The 19383-nt window shown below is 45.6% G+C and overlaps 1 protein-coding gene across 1 annotated transcript in view; it reads left to right on the top strand.

Annotated features, from left to right (window-relative positions):
- The window catches only part of AUTS2 (activator of transcription and developmental regulator AUTS2), a 1101201-nt gene that overhangs the window by 687974 nt on the left and 393844 nt on the right, over positions 1 to 19383 (top strand). The gene's annotated exons all lie outside the window — the stretch shown is intronic.

The following is a 19383-nucleotide window of genomic DNA, read 5'->3' as shown; positions in this document are numbered from 1 at the left end:
ATGTAAGAGCTTACTTAAAATGTTTTTCCCCTGGGCAGAAGTACAAAGTCCAAACCCCACTACCACAGGACTTCTGAGGAAGGGTGGTGGCCATGTCTTTGGGCTGTCCCCTCTCCTCCCCTCCCAGTGTGTCTTAGACACAGGCTTCGCTCGGTTTATTGTTCTCCTAGTTCAAGTGACAAAGGCAAAGCTGAACTACCACATTCATAAGGTAGAAGAAGATACTTTAGAGTGGCTGAATGCTTAGTGTAGAATTTCGTCACCATACCCCAACCCTAATTAGATTCTAAACAGATTTAGGAGACGGAGCCCTGGACATTAGTCCCAGCTCTGCTAGGGAGTTGCTGTCTGACCTTGCACAGTGCCCGTAGACCAGTTCCTGGATCCATCACCTGAGAAGGACACAAGAAAAGATGGCAAGCCTTGTCACGCTGCTGAAAGAGTGCATCCTGTTAGGGGGAGGAAGGCAGCCCCAGCCATCTGCCTGCGTCTACCCTCGCCCCGGGCCTGAGCTCTGCAGAATCCCCATGGTGACTAAAAACTCTAACTGCTCATTTTGCACACATTTTGAGTTTGATTCATTTGGTGACCAAGTCTCTAGCTTCTCTTTCTGCTTTCTGCCCCATGGGCAGGGGCCAGCCTCAAGGTCAGCGCAGCAGGCTAAGCCTGGAGAGGCAATCACAGCCCCAGAATGGACTCCTTTCTGCCTGAAAGGGCCCTTTCTAGGAGGCTCCCCAGGGACTGCTGATCTGTCCTCCCAAGGCTTCGTGATTGCCTCTCCACCCATCTCCAGAGGGACCTGATTGCAGCTCTGCTCTCCCCTGGGCCTTTTTCTGTGCTTTTTATCACAGCCAGCCTGTGTCCTGAAGGCCTGATTGGTCGTCTCTGCTTCTCCCAGGGCACCAGGATAATTCCACAACTCCCCTTTGGCTGCCATAGCCACCTAATCTCCGCCCCACCAGTGTTTGGTTTTCCCTTACTCCGAGAGTGCCCCTTTACACACGTGTGTACATGCACATGTGTACAGAGCATCACCATGGAAACTCCTCTGGATCTTTCTCTCAGCATGTGCTTAGTGTAATTTCTTTCTCCTACACCTAACTTCCCCGTTAGTCACACAGGCCCTAGAAGGCTACGGTTGGCCATGTCCCTTTCTCGATTTGACCTTGAGCTGGCCGAAAGAGGACAGGGACCCAGTCTCTGCTTCATGCAGCATCTCCTATTTGCTTGGACATAGGACCTCCGGTCACTTCTAAGAGATCAGATCTGTTTTACTCTTAAGTGTTTTGTTCTGAACCAGGTTGGAGTTCTTTTCTCCCTTGGCAGAAAGTAAACAAGTGTGCTCACTGGGGTGGCACCAGTGAGGACACATTAAATCCTCGGGTCACATTAGCACGCTTGTTGAGGCCTTTAAACAATCTGATCGTCAAAGTGCGTGGTAATAACTATAAAAGGATAATCGCAGGTGGCAGTGGGCATGAAAGGCACGGCTCCATGCTTAGTCGTTAGGATAATAGGGGCATTCACGGGTTTCCGAATGGAGGCCTTTGTGTGTGTAGCCCTGTGTCTCCCCAGCCTCTGAAAGGCCTACTTGGCTGAATATGTCTAGAGGGCACTGGCTTCTAGAATAACCTCAGGAGCTGCGCTACCTGTCGGCCTTATGCATGCAGTTTGGAGAGCTGGTTGTGGTGGAAGGGGAGATGGAGAACATTCTTCAGGTTTGGCCTTGTACACAGTGGTTCTTCCAAAGAAAATTGCTTTGGGAATAGTAGTACTAGCATGGAGGGAAGGTCTGGGGTTTTCAGGGATGGCAGAAGGTAACTTGTAACATGTTCTCAGAATTTTTTATTTGCAACCTTCGATTCTTCATTTGAGAGTTTTCTTTTTGAATAAATGCACAGCTAGTTCAGCACCCTGAAATTAATGGATTTGGATATTGCAGGCATCCTCCTGTGTCCTTCAGAATCCAATGAAGTGTTAGACTGAGCCATCTTCCTGTGAGAATCTCCTTTGTTCACCATCCCCTCCTTAATTCCCTATTTGTAGCATTTTATCTTCTGACCTGCATTGGGCACATAACATTGATCATATAATTTTCATTTTATTTCTACCCACATTCACTAGGCATATGTAGGATAACTGTGGTGGTATGTTTCCAGCCTAAAGTAGCCTTAGTGGAGGCATGGGCGGCTCCTTTTAGGCCCTTCTGAATAGTGAGAAATATACCCTAACCCCCAGAATCAGCTCGTGGACCCCTGCTCTCAGCCACTGAATTCCCCTGGGCCTCATGTTTGTGTCTCAGTACCTTGATGACAGAAAGAAGTTCCATTACTGGTATAGAGAAACACAAACAGTTTTTATGTGTTGGTCTTCTACCATGCAGCTTGACTGAATTCATTTTATTAGCTTTGAAATTTTCGGCATATAGAATCATTTCATCTGTAAAGAGAGATAGATGCCTTTTCCCCCCCTTTCCTAATTGCTCTGGGTAGAACTTCCAGTACAGTGTTTTGTAGCAGTCGTGAATGTAGGCATCCTTGTCTTGGACATGGTCTTAGAAAGCTTTCAGTATTTCATCCTGAGTATAATGTTAGCTGTGGGTTTTTCAGAAACATTCTTTACTGTGTTAAAGAACTTCCTATCTATTGATAGTTTTCAAAATGTTTTTCTCATCAAAAGGTGTTGGGTTTTGCAAATCCTTTCCTACATTATTTGAGCTGATTGTGTGGTGGGTAGAATCTTAAAGAAAGAGTAGGATTGCTATAAATAAGGAGAAATGTAGAGTCTGGAGAAGTAAGTGGCCAGCTGAAGTACACTGCTAGGAATATGACTCATGTCTGCAGACATGACTGCACAATCTAAATAAAGTCACTAGAAGAGAGTATTGCAGAGAAGAAGACTAGTAACATGCCTGGGAAGGGCAGATTCTGAGTGCACTGGGGAAGACCTTGAATGCCAGAATGCCTTGTCTGGTCAACATTCTGGAGCTCCTCAGGGTTTCTAAGCCCAGTCAGACTAGGAATTATGATCTCAGCTCACATTCTCTAACTTGTGTATATCCACTTCTACTGTTGACTTTCACATCCATCTGACAATCTTCCCTTCTTAATCTTGGTAGTCAAGTGTCATGCAGAACAAAGGAAATACTAAATTTCTATAATACCACATGATGATGAATCCTATGATTTTTTTTAATTTAGGCATAAAAACAAAATTAAGAAGTGAGCCAACTCTTTCTGGTGGTTCATTTCAGTTATGCACAGAGACAGACCTGATAACAAGCCAACAGCTTTTGTCAGGGCTGTAAATTAGACTGGGAGGGGTGGGGGGGGGGAGGGGGAGAGGAACGACTACACATTCTTAGCTCCCGGGCCAGGGTTCCTGTGATTTCTGCCAGCTCTCTTGCAGACAGCAGCATGGTTCCTCAGCTGTCCTTCTAGCCAGGGAGACAGATGGAACCTCAGGGGCTTCCTGTTTAGGCGTCTCAGAATTCAGAGTTGTTATGATGTGTGGGCTTTGAAAATGCCACACTTCAGGGAAGCCGAGTTTCTGCATCTCCTGCGTTCTTATATTGAGCATGTGTTCTTTTCCATCTCATGGCAATGACTTCTGTTGTGTGTGCCTCCGAGCCCTTTCCTGAAGTCTCAACAGAGGATGGGTCCTGCTCTGCTGGAAGCCAGGCTCCTAAAGTGTGCTCGGTGTTTGCCACTGCACACGCTCTCCTGCCGGGTTCTGAGGCCAGCCCCGTTCCCTCCTCACACTGTTTTAGTTAGTCCTAGGATTCTGCTTCCTCCTGGTAGTGGGCCCTGACCTATGGACCGGCCCACTTGTATCAATGGCCAAGGCATATCAGGGATATGGCTGTTTAGCTCTCTAACCAGGAGCCTCTGTCCTTTCTAGAGACCTTCCCACATACTGCTAACCTAAGTGCAGGGGCAGAAAAGCCCAGAAACACCTGGTACAAATGTTAATGGCTTTTTCATTAGGATACTTCATCACACACTTCTAGCTGTTGGTGGCAGGAGGTGACAGTGAGGCATTTCTTGGATAAGAAGGACGTAGAGATCAATGGAGATCAAAAAAGATAAATATGATTTAGTCATCAGAAAGCTACTTGACTTCTAAGCTTTAGCCAACAGCAGCTGTGTCTGCGTGGAAAAAATGCAGACACACATCCATGGTTGCCAGGTCAGTATTTCCCTGTCACGGTCATCAAGTCATCTTAGCAAAGATGCCACGTGCGTGACACAGTACTGGGTCCTGTGTGCAGTTACGCAGAAATGCTTCCCCACTTAAGTTGTACAGACGTGTTAAGTGATTAACTGAGATGGGACAGTTACCACAATTCCGGAGCCGTATCGAGCTTTGAAAGTAAATGAGTAAGCCTCACTTTTAAGTAAGCTTAAAACTAAAAAGTCTAAATTTTGGAAGCAAATAGTGCTCTCTTTCATATTAAAAGAAAAAAAGAAGTCTTTCTTTTTCTAAAGACTCATAGCTCTTATGCTGTAACATCAAATATAGATTTTATTTTTCTTCTTTTTAAACAAGTTGGTTTGTTGTCTATACGGAAAGCCATACAGGTTACTTTAAAAAATTCGGCAATTTTAAAAAAGTTTCCAAACTAAAAAGCAAAAGCCTCCATCCCCCTCCCCCCAAACATGCTTCTACCCCCATAGGGTAATAAGTACTGTTAGTATTTCTCTGTAACAGGCTCATCCCATTGTTTGAGTACAGATGCATGGATGTGTGCTGAGTGATTGTTTCAAAGTTACATTGACAAATGCATGTATTTCCACCCACACATAAGGTGGTGATGTTTAAGTCGGCTCCCTTAGCTTCCAGAATACAAAAACTGATAGCCTTGCCCCTTAATTCTGCTTACTGTCGCAGTGGTTAAGTCTACTGCTTACTACTTCTGGCTTTAATTTTTAGATGAATTATTATTTATTGGTTTTTCTGCCACCACCAATTACCCATCATGCCTACACATTCCGAATCCATTTCTTTTATTTTGGGTGAAAAATAATCCCTTCCCCTGAGTGCAGAGCACTGAGACTGCCTCCCCGGTTTTTATAGGGATGCTTGTATGTGAGGCTGTAACTCTTAACTGAATTAGCTTCATGAATGGACCACGTCTAGGTTTTTTGTTTGATTGTTTGTTTCCAATTGATCGGTGAGTGCACGACCCATCAAGATTCTGTACGCTCTGTAACACAGACCATTTTCTCTTCCACAGCTTTTCCCATTGGGGCTTACTTATCTGCCCCGATGTCTTTGGTCTTGGCCTTGCTTTGTTTTGAAGTTTGTGACTTGTTCTTGGATATCGTAAACACCTTTCATTGACTGTGGTGTTGGCCACTGACTCAGAAATCCAGTCCTGAGGACTTAAAACTCAGCAGACTTGCACAAGGTGGGGCCCTGCTTTTGCTCAAGTCTCTCTTCATCTCCAGGAACTGAATTTTTCATGCAGTAATTAAAATTTGTAGGTCAAGCCTCCCATGGCACCGTTTGCTGCTAATATGGGAGAGCAGTGATCAGATTCGCTTATGCTGCTCTTCACTGAGCTGAGACTTAACGGATGAAGGGTGACATTTTCCCCCATTTTGTAAATTAATGCCATTGATCTGCCTAACAAGAACAAAGTTAGGCTTCAAAATACCAAATGATAAAGAGATTAAGACTTTAAATGGCTTTCCAAAAGGCAACCTCTATTGTAAGGCTCCACGCCGACTATTGAACTTTCAATTAGAATTTCTAATAGGCTATTGACTTAAATGGATAAAATGTTGCAAGTGATAGCTTTCAAGATGACAAAGATTGCTTCTTACAATCTGGAATATTACTTTATGTAGCCTGTACTGTTCTGGAAGGTGAATAATAACAATATAGTGGCCTCCCTTTGTAGAGTGTCTGTGCGGTGGTTTTCTCGGAGATGAATAAATGCATTTTTTTAAATACATGCATTTTTGAAATACTCTTCTCTTTTCGTGTTTGCCAACCATGGACTCCACGAAACATTTCCTGGCATGGAAGTCCCTTCAGCCCTTGGTGTTGGGGCAACATGCATGGTTCTTTTATGAAAAGCAGCCGGTGAGACGGTGAGAGACGTGTTTCTCTGTGTGTGCATGTGTGCTTGCGCATGCTCGCATCCGTGGTCGTAAGTGGCCCTGCAGCGGATGTGTCATTGCTGTCCACCTCAGTTTCCTGTTCTTAGAAGTTGTGATTCTCCTCCCCGGTGGCTTCCAGGGTAGTGTGACTCCATCTAGCCCTTGTTATGACACACTAGCTCTAATACATTTTTAAATACTAATTTTTCACAGACCAGCTACCTCTTTTGGGATAAAGGGTTAATATTATGCTTATGTTACAGTGCATTAAAAACTCTAATTAAAACAGCATTACATTCCCATCTGCCAATCTCCAGTAATCTTCTTTAATTGCAGTAATTAAACTATATTTACATGTTCAGAATACTTGTAATTTAGCAAATTGCACTCTCTGCTCTACATTTAATCAAACAACCAGTTCCAGTATATTTAGTGTGGAAAGAAGTAATTTCAATGTTTTGATTACTATAGCAGATTTGACAGAGTAAGTGCCCCTCTAGTAGAGGGCTTGAAAGGGAAGGCAAACATGAAATATAGTCATGGTTTTGATTGTCATGTGAATGCCTAATTACATGTTGGAGGGTTAACTATTAGAGGGTATCATGGCTGCACGTGATGTTTAGCCACAGCCGATATCACAGATAGCACAGACGGTCTTCTAGGGAAATCTGACAAAGGGGACGAAGTTTCCTCCCAGTGATGGGAGATCGTTGGAAAGGTTGGTGAAAATGTTCCTGCATCGCGTAACTCTGGTCGTGCCTTCTACCTGTGACCCCCAGATCTGCTGTGCAAGACGCTTATTTCATCCTAGTTAGAGTCCAGCTGAAATGCAGTGAGGAGCAACCCAGGGAAATGTTTAGGAGGATGTCAGTTCACGAGTGAACTCTCTGTGTTTGTGTCTCTGATGTCCTGTTGTTTCTGTCCAGGTTGGCCTTGGAGAGGACATGCAGCTCCCGAAAAGGCCCTATCAGTAAGAGGTCAGGCCCTTTTCCTGCCTTATTTACCAGACCATTCCACCTAAGCCGTCTCCTCGCCCCTATCTTTGTTCCTCAGTTTCCTCATTAAAAAAAAAAAAAGTAATAACATTATAAATATTGATTGGCTTCTAAGGAATAATTTCGTAATCACTTTCAAAGTATTTCATTAAATGTTGCTTGTTACTGTCACTATCGAGCTATGCTGGTAAACTAGTGTCAGTTTCTCTATCTGTATAAATCTGATTAGGAAATCGGGTATTGCCTAAACCTCTGTTTTCCAAAACAACATGTTGATTTAGTCAGCGTTTGAAATCGCGTCTTAGCTTCCAGTAGCTTTTTCTAATTATGTGATGTTAACAGTATTTCCTGGAATTTGTTTCGGTCCTCATTTCTGGGCCATCCCTTGTATTAACAAGGATTATAGATTAATGAAATCGAGATGCCAGTCGGGTATTCCTGTTGAATACTGATGTTGAACCTTCCTTCTTGACCAGCGAAAAGAGCAAGCTCCTGAATTGTTACACATGGTGCCCAGAGCGAACACCTGAGGTTTTCCCTTCGGTTAGTAACTTGCTACAGTGTTATATACAGTGTTTCACTGCTTTAGGCCTCAGATTATTAGAGATGGGGTAGAGAATGGGGCGTGGATTTTATTTTATTTCATTTTTATTTTTTTGGGTCATGAAGGAGTCAAGATGAAAAATGAAGGTCAAGATGAAAAGTAAAAAAGAAAAGTTAGGCTTAAGACGATTGTGAGAAGAGCCATTCAGTTCCAACTTAGCCCCACTTCTGTGTTACATTAATGAGACTCTAACTTCTGACAAAAGTCTTGGTATCTTTTTTCTTCCTACCGCTTACTTACAAAGAGATCCTGATTAATTTTTGATGGCTGCCTTTAAAAATAATACTGGGCATAGGTAAGCCTTATGGTGAAATTCAAAGCAGAATACTGCTGATACGTACGTATGTCGGTTTGAGGATGCCAGGGACACTCTGGAAGGACAAGAGAAGTAATCTGAAGTTGAAGATAGGACCTGCCAGGTTTGAAATCCCAGTTCTGTCACTTAGCTGCTTAATCCCAAGCAATATCTCATCTCCCTGATACCTCATCTGTAGAATGGGGATAATAACACATGCACTGTACTGTGCTATTAGTCTGTCTCTCCTGTTACCTGTAACATTTATTCACACACAGGGACACACATGTTCACACACACCACATAGTCACCTCAGATCCTTTAGAATAATACATGATTTGACAGGGCGCCTGGGTGGCTCAGTCAGTTAAGCGTCCGGCTTCGGTTCAGGTCATGATCTCACGGTTTGTGGGTTTGAGCCCCGCATCGGGCTCTGTGCTGACAGCTAGCTCAGAGCCTGGAGCCTGCTTCAGATTCTCATCTCCCCCTCTCTCTGACCCTCCCTGCTCATGCTGTCTCTCTCTGTCTCTCAAAAATAAGTAAAAAACATAAAAAAAATTTTAGAATAATACATGATTTCAACATAAATACCGGAGTAAAAAATTTTTTAAAGAATGCAGCATAACTGTCAGGAGAAGTATGCCCGAGGGCGGAGTATACCTAAAAACTGAAATCTCTAGATTTTTCTCAAACCTTATTGTAAGCATTTGCTTTAGTCCTTTGCTCTGACAAGTCCTTTCTGACATCGTTAATAAAAGACACAGTGGAAGGATCTGAATCCCACTACTTACTCCACATTCTCTACTCAGAGGTGCTAACGAGCAGCCAAATGACCCCCCAAATGGCCCTTAATCCAAACCCCTTCACGTCACGTTATAAGTCATTAAGGACAGACAATATGAAACATGCCTACCTGGCAGCTGGCACCTTTGCTTTCCAGAGGCGGTTCGGGAAGGTGAGTTTAATTTGCATTCTTGATCCTCGTTGGAAATTGAGGAGTTCATGTCAGCATCCTCCATGTCTTTGAACATGTGAATCTTTGTCTTCTTGAAAACTTTCTACCTTGAGATAGGGAATGGGGACCCGAGATACAGAGAGAATCTCTAGCATTTCATTCCAAAAACAGAAGTTCTGACATTTACATTTCTGCTAATTTCACACATCATCTTGCAGCATATAGGATCTGGGCTTCTGCCAAGAGGACTGTAAACTTTTTTGAAAAAGTGCTTTTTTGGGAAGGGTGTTGAGCTGTGGAGGCATTTCTTTAGTGGACATAATATATGAATTATGTGAAACCCAGAACTCTCCCCTGAACTTACTCTCCAAGAAAACTTTGCTGCAGACCTTGTCCTAACGCTATGGCTGAATTCCTATTTTCCAATGTTGACTTGTAATGTCTACTGTTTACTATATAATGAGTTTATTGTACAATGAGGGACTCTGATTTATTAGCTCTTCATTATTCTCATTCCATCAGCTTCCTGATAAATGCTATAACCTTTGGCAGGGACGTGCGCCTCAATCAGGTGATATCATTGCTTTTTAATGAACTCTTCTCAGAGTAACAACATTACGTGTGAAATTCCTTATCCTGCATTATTAACAGGCCCTGTAATAAAAGGCACAAAGGCACTAAGAAGGTTGCACTGAGAAATGGGGCAGAATTCATTACCAGTTCACTATTTCACTGCTAGTTAATGGTCTTTGATATCTATCATATTTACGCTTCTGAAATAGGAAGAAATCCTGGGTGGAGCCCCAGTGAGCTGTAGCATGTTCAGGCATTTTGTAGATGTTGCCTCGGTTATTTAATGCCTAGCCCGACTGCTGGAATTTAACACAGTGACAACTTTCTCACATGGGGCATGAAAAAAAATGATATTTTACAACCTGAGAAGTTAAGCACTGAGATAGTAAGGGCCCAGCTCTCATTAGCTGAATGGTAGATTTTCCTAATTAGTTCTTTCTAGTGCAATTAGCAGGAAAGAGTCTAATCACCTCATGTGAAACGAGTCTAATGCTTGGAAAAGAATGCCCTTGGCTTCTCTTTCAGATTGGATCTTAGGATTTTTGGTTCCCCCCTTCCAGGACGGAATCTGTTAGTGTTGTCTTAAAACGTGAGCGCAGATCTATAGAAGGGGCAAGCAGTGGACAGTGTGCTGACTCAGGGTGTGGGTCTAGCTGGAGAAAGTGCCTAGAAATATTCACTAGTTGGCATTTATCAGGGCATCACTTCAACCAAACAGCGTTAGCTTGATGCCTTTCATCGGGAATAGGAGACGGGGCACTGCTGGGGTTGAGCATGGCCGCCCCTCCTAAGGGGTTAAGCATGCTGCTCCTTGGAACCAGAGCGCTCTGCCAGGCCCAGGCTGGAGTGCTGGATTTCTTGGCCCCTGCAGACCTCCGGATCTCCCTCCGTGTTTGCTCATCTATGCATTCAGTGCTTCGTCTCTCCCTCCTACCCCTGCCTTGGGGTCCTTCTTGGGCACCACATTCTTTTATAAATGTTCTCAAATTCCTAGTGGCCATCGTCACTTCGGCTCTCTTAAGTGATCCACCTGGGTATCTGTGATGATAATGTTCATTTTTAACTGGAAGGGACCCTCTAATGGCAGCATCCGGTCCTGTAGCATACAAACTATTTCCTCTCTTAGGGAAGCCACTTGCTTGCAAGAAGATGGATGAGAATACACTCAATGTGTGCTTATTTAGCATGAACTAATGGGAAGAATGGGCATCGTTGCTCACTGGGCCACGGAGGCTAGTCTGTGAGCCACCACTGCCCCGAAGAACGTGTGTGGTGACGGAAGTGTTCTGTCCAGTACATGGGCACTGGGCGGTGGATGTTGAGCCTTGAAAGTGTGAGACCAAAGAAATTTAAATTTAATTTAATTTTAGTTAGCTGAACTTCAGACAGGTCCATGTAGCTAATGGCTCCCATATTGGATGGGGCAGGTCAAGACCTCTCCCACCTCCTAACCGCCCTGCCCCGACTTACATGCAGCTGCATCCTTAACAACAGAAGACAGGCTGCCGTCTGCCCCTCCTGCTATCCCCTCCCCAGCCTAGCCTTAAAACCAGCCAGACTTTCCTTGGCGCTATTAGGAGTTCAACACAAGACATTTTTCTAGGCGGTGTTCTCTGTGGATCATCCTGTATTCTACCAAGCCAGTGTTGTGTTCTAAAGTTGGGAAGAACTTTGTAGTTTTAAAATAGCCGCAATACCGGCTTGTGTCTAAGAGGAGAGTGGGCGGAATCAAGCCAAGTGAAGCTCACTTACGGAGCCTTCCAAATTGCAAAGACAGGACCGTACTGAACACCTCTCCAAACAGTATATGCAAATGACTTTCACAGACTCCCGGTGATGTTTTAATTATAGTTAATTAAAGTAAACAGAAATGGAATATTTAATCATCTTTATCAATGATGTTTAACAAACATGTTAACATTGCTCATGGCAGCCAGTCCGCACTATCACGGCTCTCTCCAGATCACGCTGCTGAGGCAAAGTTAGCAACCTGACAAACCTGTGCTCTGAACAGTCTCGTTCTTTCTCCCACGATTGGAAGTCTCTTCTTGTTGCTCTGGACCCTGGAGTTGATCCTATTTAGAGGATAGAAGGAAGAACACTAAGGGTATGTGTTGAACAGAAGGCATGTTCGTGTATTCAACAAACGGGTGTTGAAGGCAGCTGTGTGCTCGGAATCCTGTTAGTCCCTGGGGGCCCCTCCCTGGGACGACACCGTGTGTCCCCACTGGATTAGAACATCAAGCCACTGCCACATGCACAGTTAAAGACAGTGCCCTGTGGTCGGTGTTGGGATAGAATTAGACACAGGTGTGCAGTGGAGCATGGGGGTGGGGAATGAAGCAGTGGTTTTGGGGAAGGCTTCTATGCTGGAAACATGGACGGGAGATTTTATATATATTCCTTTATTTATATGCACGTAAGAGAGACTCTTCGGGGTTTGGGCAGGGATGAAGAGAAGGTAGGTGTTTCCTGAAGGGGAGTCTGGTGTGGTAAGGCCTGCCGGTATCTGGCGTGGGACTGTGAGCGTGCTGGCCGTTGCCTCTGGAGAGGGAGCCCCCCACGAGATCCTGCAAGGGCATTTGTGGTGTGGGGCGTGTGGAGCACTAGAGATGCTCGCTACTTTTTAGGAACAGGGCCAGGAGTGGGAGGAGGCAGGAGAATTACCTGAGGTGCAAAATATAAAGAGAAGGGGCATGCCTCTGTTGGGCAGGCAAGTTCGTGGTTGGTATTTTGCACAGCCCTGAGAATGATGCCTTCTTGAATTCAGTGCCCTGGGCACCTCATTTGCCTTACCCTAAGCCAGGCCCTGAAACACAACCCTGGTTTTTCTGCAGAGCGTGGGCTCCAAAGGGAAGTGGACGAGAATCTGAACCTGGGCAATACTGGTAGACAGGGCGAGCAGAAATTAATGAGGCACATTTATAAGGTAAAGCCAAGAAAACCTAGTGACCAAAAAAAAAGTGAAGCATGAGAGAGAGGAACCTAATTCTCCTGTCACTGAATTCTGGGGGTTTTCCTGTCGCCTGACACTGGTTTTTTTTTTTTTTTTTTTTAAATCTCTCAGTTCCTGCCCTGTCATAGGGTCACACCCAGTTCAAGGCGAACCCTCACTGAACTGCGAAGTCTGGTGCACTTGGCCATCTTTTGAGAGAAGGCCATGCAGGCTGGAGCCTTTTAAAGTGTCTAACCTCAGAGAGGTCTGCGGTGCGGGACGGTGTTAACACATTCAGAGAACTGCAGTCTTCTTGGCTCTCTAAATTCAGTGACCTTATTTTAAAAGATGATCAACATAGCTTAGAACCTTTTGAGGATTAGGAGACATTTTAGCAAGTTTATCAAGAATAAGCAAAGATGACATTTGGCTAGCAGTTTCCCGCACCCCCCCCCAAAAAAACCCTACAACATTTGTTTTGGAATGAAGCTTTTCCATTTGACAAGTTTAGAATTACCAGTACTGCTCGAATCTCCCTCTTTTTTCCAAACCCTGTGATGTTTTTAGGAGGGACTCTTTAGAGGCATCCAAGAATAAAGTTAACTGGGAAAACATGCAAGAGAAGACGTCGTGGCTCCTCAGGCCGCCCGTGTCCTCCCCCAGCATATGCTGTGCCGCCTCAGAGAGGGAGGCAGGTGGCTGTTTGCAAAGCAGGGTCTAATGTACCTTTGGCTCGGAGAAGTTTGGAAGCAAAGCCCTCTGTTCTAGAAGCCTCTCGCTGTTCTGTGAAGTCTTCGGGCCTTGCCTGTCCTATTACCCGCAGCCTGTAAGACTCAGGAGAGCGTGTGGTGTGTACCAAGGGTCGCTTTAATGTAGCCCAAACTCCCCCGCTTTTATTGGGATTGGGATCACACCGTCTCAGGGTTGGATGAGTATTTGCAGGTCACCTGTCCTGACTTCCATCTGGAAAGCCTCCCCTATGCCTTCTCTCCAAACGGCCACGTCCCATAACCTCCAGTGATGACATGCTCACCGCCACTTCAGTCAGCACCTGCCAGCCCTCAGTGATCTTCTAGCGTCCATGTTCCCCCAGTCTTCTCGTCCATGGGAATTTCTCTGGCTGGCACATCATGCCTTCCAACTCTTGTGGATGGCCACCTAAAATCAGCTTCTCCGGGGAAACTTCCTGTCCAGCACCTGAGGGATGGCACCCTGCACCACCCGCCCTTCCTCCGTAGGGGTTCAGTGGCATTTCCACAGTGTCGGAGCTTCTCAACTCCCTCGAGGCATTGTTCCTTCTAAAACCTTTCGCTAGGAAAGGTAGACTACATTTTTTCCCAACAATTCTGAAACAAGATGAGTGGGTAGAGGTAAGAGGCTGGGGGTCTCTGAGAAGAGACAGAGCCCACACGCCTGCTTCGTGGCCACGGGACTACGGGAAGTTGTCACCTTCTGTGCAGCCGGGAAGGACACACCATCCCAATGCGTGCTTTCCTTCCTGGGCTGTTGCCTGGCTCTGTGCATAACGAGTGGTTGGGGGACCCGTGTCTTCTTCCAGCCGCAGAGAGCACTGGTAATTCTTCACGCCATTTTGCCCTGTGCCTTGGTTCACAGGGCTGCTTCTGCCTGAATGGCTTCCCTGCCCCCCTGCAGTCACATCAGACTCACTGACGTGCTACCGTCCTCCCTCCCCCTGCTCACTCCTCGGTTTGAGATGTGCCTTCATTGAGTCCTCCCTTAATACCTATGTGTATCTCTGTCACGGTCCATACAGCGTTGTAAGATTATCAACTTGTCAGCAAATACGTTCTAGGCTCTCAGAGTAGTCACATGTTATAAACCAGCTTGTCCAGGGGAAGGGAGATGGAAGCCCTCGGGAGATTTTAGAGACGGGCTCACACTCGCTTACCTCACAGCCTACTGCAGTCACACTGGTGGTGAGGACTCCGTCGCCTCTTCCGCACATCAGCAGGATTCACTCTGTTTTCACATAAGGAAACCGCGTCCCCAGAAATTAAAGGCAGCTTTATAAGACCAGTCATGGGTAGTTATTGGCCAAACAGGATCATATATTCAGATCTGCCCGGTTGCTCCTCCATTAAATGAAATCACTGAAAAGAATATCTTCCATGTGGGCCCTAAAGTACCTTTTAATCTCCTTATATTAAACACTTTGTGTGATGCCTGCTGACTCACCACACCCCCAGTCTCTCATGACCCAGTGCTCACCAGGCAGCTGCTACCCAAGAGTTCCAGCTAAGTGACAGTGAGCGTTGGGGACTTCACCCTGTGACTTGGCAAACTCTATTCTAGGATGTAAGTGTGTCTTACACCCATCAATGGGGTCCAAAGAAATTGGAAGGCAACGGCAAAACTGGTTCTTAATTAAGAACTTTTTAATGACAAAAATGGTTGGGTTACTGGGGGGTCAAGAGCTAGTCTCAGCACTTTATAGTCACTCGGTGCCTCTGAGCCCGTGTGAGGGAGGTGCCACCACTGCCACTCTTCGTTTTGCAAGTGAACAGCCGGGCGCTTGCAGAGCCGAACTTGCCAGGGCAGATCCCAGGCGGTCTGACGCAGCGCCCCCGCTCCTGGCCGCTGCTGAGGCTCCAGAGCCAGGGTGGTGACGTGGGGGACCCAGAGCAGCCTGTGGGCTTCGCGATTGTGCGGCTTGGGATGGCCGACCAGAGTCAGCACTTGAATAATAGAATTTTCATGAGTGATTAAAGGAAAAGCCAGGATTTAGAGATTGAGAGTTGATTGTTAAAGTATAAATGATATTTGGACCGTCTTACTGGATTTGATTAAAGTGGAATTCCAAAACCATCACAAAGATGAGTATTTACCAGTGGTGCTTCAAGGACTTTCTCTTGTGGCTTAAGTCATTGGCACTTCAATGCTTAAAACCTCTGTGCTCAAAACCAGAATGCAATTGATCCTTAGAAAATCAGAGGTTAGTGCCTTCTTTGGCAAGCGGCCTCTGTGCTCTGTTACACTGTAACATAATCGCCCTTTGAAGACAAATCTTGTTTTATGGGTTTTCCCCCTCTGGTGGTGCCTAGTATCTTGCCTTATACGTAATAGATACTTTGAGACATGGACAGACAAATTATTTTATATGGCTTCAGGGGCTCTAAATTCAAGAAACACTTGGTTCTGAATGAAGTATCTTAGCAAAGCTTGCTTAAGCACAAAAATCTCGTTTCTTCTCTTAATCATCTGGACGTCAAGGCCCAGGTCCTAGTCCAAGTGTCATACTTGGCCTCCCTAAAGCTAGTGTTTTCTGGAAGGGAAACCCAATATGAACTGCTAGCATGCACTGGGACAGAGGCTGCAAGTCCTCTGTTGGCCATGAGCAAAAGCTGGATGAGGGACAGGAGGGAGCCGGTGTGGCTAACTCAGCATCTGTGGTTGACAAAGGCAAACGGGGGATTCAAGCTCACGGTCAGTGCTGGGTGTTACAGCATCAGAACGGTAGGGGAAGTGAAAGGAACACCCGGAACCGATGGGCCACATACACGCAAGCTGGGTGGGATTAGCCAGTGAGCAAGTTGTGTGGGTCTTGAAGAGATCTTTTAGTTGTTGGTTTTTTTTTTTTTTGATGTTTATTTAGTTTTGAGAGAGGGGGACAGAGGATCCAAAGCTATGCTGTGCTGACAGCAGTGAGTCCAATGTGGGGCTCGAACTCACAAACTGTTGAGATCATGACCTGAGCTCAATCGACTAAGCCACCCAGGTGCCTCTGAGACCATTTTGTTTTAACTAGCTGTTGAGCATTTCCTATGTATGAAGCATGATACTATGCACTTTACAGATATTTAATCCTCATAATAATTTGTGACAAAGACAAGATACTCCCACCTTACACGTAAGAAAACCAAGAAGCAAGGACTTTAAGGAACTTACCCCAAACAGCAAGATCTCAGTCATCAGTCTAGACAGCCCGACTCTAGAGATGACACTCCTGACCCGTGGGCTGTGCTGTTTGTCTTGGTCGTCGGGAGGCTCCGAGAACCCCTTTCTCTGGCCCTGTTGGCCCAGGACCTACATCGACCACATGACCGACCACCATCCATCAGTCCAGTGACTCTTTAATCTGAATCTTTGGCTGCCTATATGCGGTCCTCTTTTCCTGGAGTGTAAACCCCCTGAGTACAGAGAGTGTCTCCTTCATTTGTGCTCTTCAGTTTTTGTTCAAAGGAAGCCTCTGGTTTGGTTGGTTGGTTTTCCTAGATATCCCTCAGTTCGAATTATTCTGTCAGCCACTGGGGTTGTCTCTGGTGTTTCTTGGTCCAAGGATTGAGTCAACAGCACAGGAGACAGCAGAGATCTGAACATCAAGCATAGACTGCATGCCTACTGTGCTCCAGGCCTGGGCACACGGAAGTACACGGACAGACAGTACCTTCTCAGAACTTAGGTACAGCAAAAAAGCACATGCAGTTAGCGCAAGCGTGCGATGTGCTGTTCAGAGAATCAACTGCAGCAGCAAAGGCCCAGCGGCTCTGCCGGAGAACTATGGAGATGCGGGGTGGGGTGGGACCTACTTTAGACAGGGCAGGCTTGGAAATTCCTCCTGGAGGACGAGATTTTCTAAACTGACACCTACAGAGACGTAGGGGTGAGGAGGAAGACCAGAAGGAAACCGCCCATGCAGAGGCCCTGATGTTGGAGAGGAATTTGTTTCATCTGTGTCAGTAGTGGAATGCAAAGAAAGTCATTGTGATGAGACAGTCACTTGGTACACATTCCCGCCACCCTTGTGTCCCCCTCTTTGCAGCCTGCTCCCTGCTGTCAGTGGCCCCAAATCTGCTTCCCAGCTCAACAGCCAGGGTTCAGTTTGGCAGCCTCGCCTAGCGGACCCGGCAAGGAGCCGAAGTTAACATAGTCCGCCATGTAGACAGCTGAGTCGGGCTTTGATGGCATCCTGCTCGGCAGCAGAAATCTGGCACGTTCCTCCTGTTGGTTACATCTCTCCTCTGTCCGACCCAAAGCATGAAAAAATGGAAATTAATAAAAAGAAGAGTGATTGTCTTTAGATCATCAGTAGCTGGGGTTTTTTTCAGAAATCTCCTAATTATTGTAGTGAAGCCTCCTCCCCAGGGTGATGGTTTCACCCCGAGCGATTGCTTCAAACACCAGCTGTGAGAGGTACACCGCCTTCCTCCTGCAAGCGGTGGCTGAGCATTTGGGGGTTCTGGGTGCACTGGGGGAGCGGAACAGATGCCAGAGTAACCTCCCCGTGGATGACACCCCACCTGATGCAGTCTGTCTCCTCTCTTCTGTTTCAGTTGAGAGCCTTCTTAAGCTCCCCTTTCTCCACCCTTCATAAAGGGTCTGTAAATTATTTAAGAGAAGGAAACACAGCCTTTATCCCTTTGGATTCTTCCCCTCGATCACATGAATCTTCTCTCTGAGCATACACACATGGCACAGACTCACTGTCAGGGGAGATGTAATGCCAGCATCTGGTGTTAATATCTATTGTTGACATTTTGGGAATGAGAACATGAGCTATTAGGGAAGATGTTTGCTTGTACCTAATTAATGTCCCGATGTATCCCTCTTGTTGTCAGCGCTGCCTCACTATCCTGCCTTGGCATTTTCTTTTACTGGCTAACTTTAAAAGTTAATTATTTCTCTGTTGGATGTTAAATGCCACCGTTTTTTTTTTTAATGCCGTTCCTCTGTGTGAATTATTAGTTATCAGAAATCAAAAAATGATCTGCACAATTATCAACTCTTTACCTAAAGCCAGTGTTCTTGCTGATCGTTCTTCTCAAGTGTGAAAGCATTTGCTAACGTCTGGCAACACGGATCTCTCCAGCAGATGTTGATTTCTGACTCACCCCTGGCCAGCCGTCCTGGTGTGGAACAGGTACAAAGTCCTGGTACATCATGCAAAAGAAGCCATTGCGGATGCAGCCAAATCTTCCAGACTCATTTTGCTTGACTCTCAAATAACCGTTGAAACTCATTTTGCAAATCCAGTAAATACGGACAGAAGCAGGGAACGTCAGATAGCACGATGCCCTCAGAGCTTTTATAAGACCTACGTCCTGGTGGGAAATTGCACCTTTCTTTACTTGAAGATGGTTTATAAAAATAATAGTAGAAATCATTGCTAATAGCTACTGAGTGCTTTTACCTTGTGCCAAGCTGTTACTAGCTTTTCATATGGATTATCTAACTAAGCTAATCCTCTCAACAACCCTGTGAAGTGAAATATTATCATTCCCAACGTTAAGCTGAGCAGCGAGAGGCACTGAAAACTTTGGTCAGTGAGCATCATCTCACAGCTGGTTAGTGGTGGGCCAGGCCCTTCTCACTCCCTGCAGCACATGGTGACATGGTGATGGTGTCCAGGATGGTGGCCACGAGAGTCACACGTGGTTACTGAGCGGTTCAATGGGGCAAGTCCAAATTGAGGTGTGCTGAGTTCTCCAGACCCAGGGTAAGAAAGTAGCTTGAAGTAGGCCCTTCTTAACACATTTGTGTCAGTTACCTGTCACACGATAAGATTTTGGATATATCGGGTAAATGTATAATCAAAACCAATTCTGTTTCTCTTCACTTCTTTAATGCGGCTACTAGAAAAGTTTAAAGTTCATCCACTGATTGCATCGTGTTTCTCTTGGAAAGGACTGCTCTGCAGAGATACACAGAGTTCCAATGTTTCTGCGTGCCCCCCCCCCCCCGCCCTTTATGAGTTTTGATCCTAAATTACTGAGGGTGAATATACACATTCCTGGCCTTCCTCTCCTTTCTGGTCGTTTCACTTCCAGAAATCCAGCACAAAGTATGAATTCTCACATCTGAGTCTCTACCCAAGAACCCATCTGTTGGCTCTTATCAAGTATGGAAAGATGAAACACTGACAGGTTGTGCATTAACGAGATCAAAAGGAGAGCTAATGACA

This window comes from Suricata suricatta, chromosome 8 (assembly GCF_006229205.1).
Source record: "Suricata suricatta isolate VVHF042 chromosome 8, meerkat_22Aug2017_6uvM2_HiC, whole genome shotgun sequence".
In the NCBI taxonomy this organism is placed as follows: Eukaryota; Metazoa; Chordata; class Mammalia; order Carnivora; family Herpestidae; genus Suricata; species Suricata suricatta.
The sequence above is the reverse complement of the archived record's forward strand: the minus strand, read 5'-3'. Positions and strand labels throughout refer to the sequence as shown.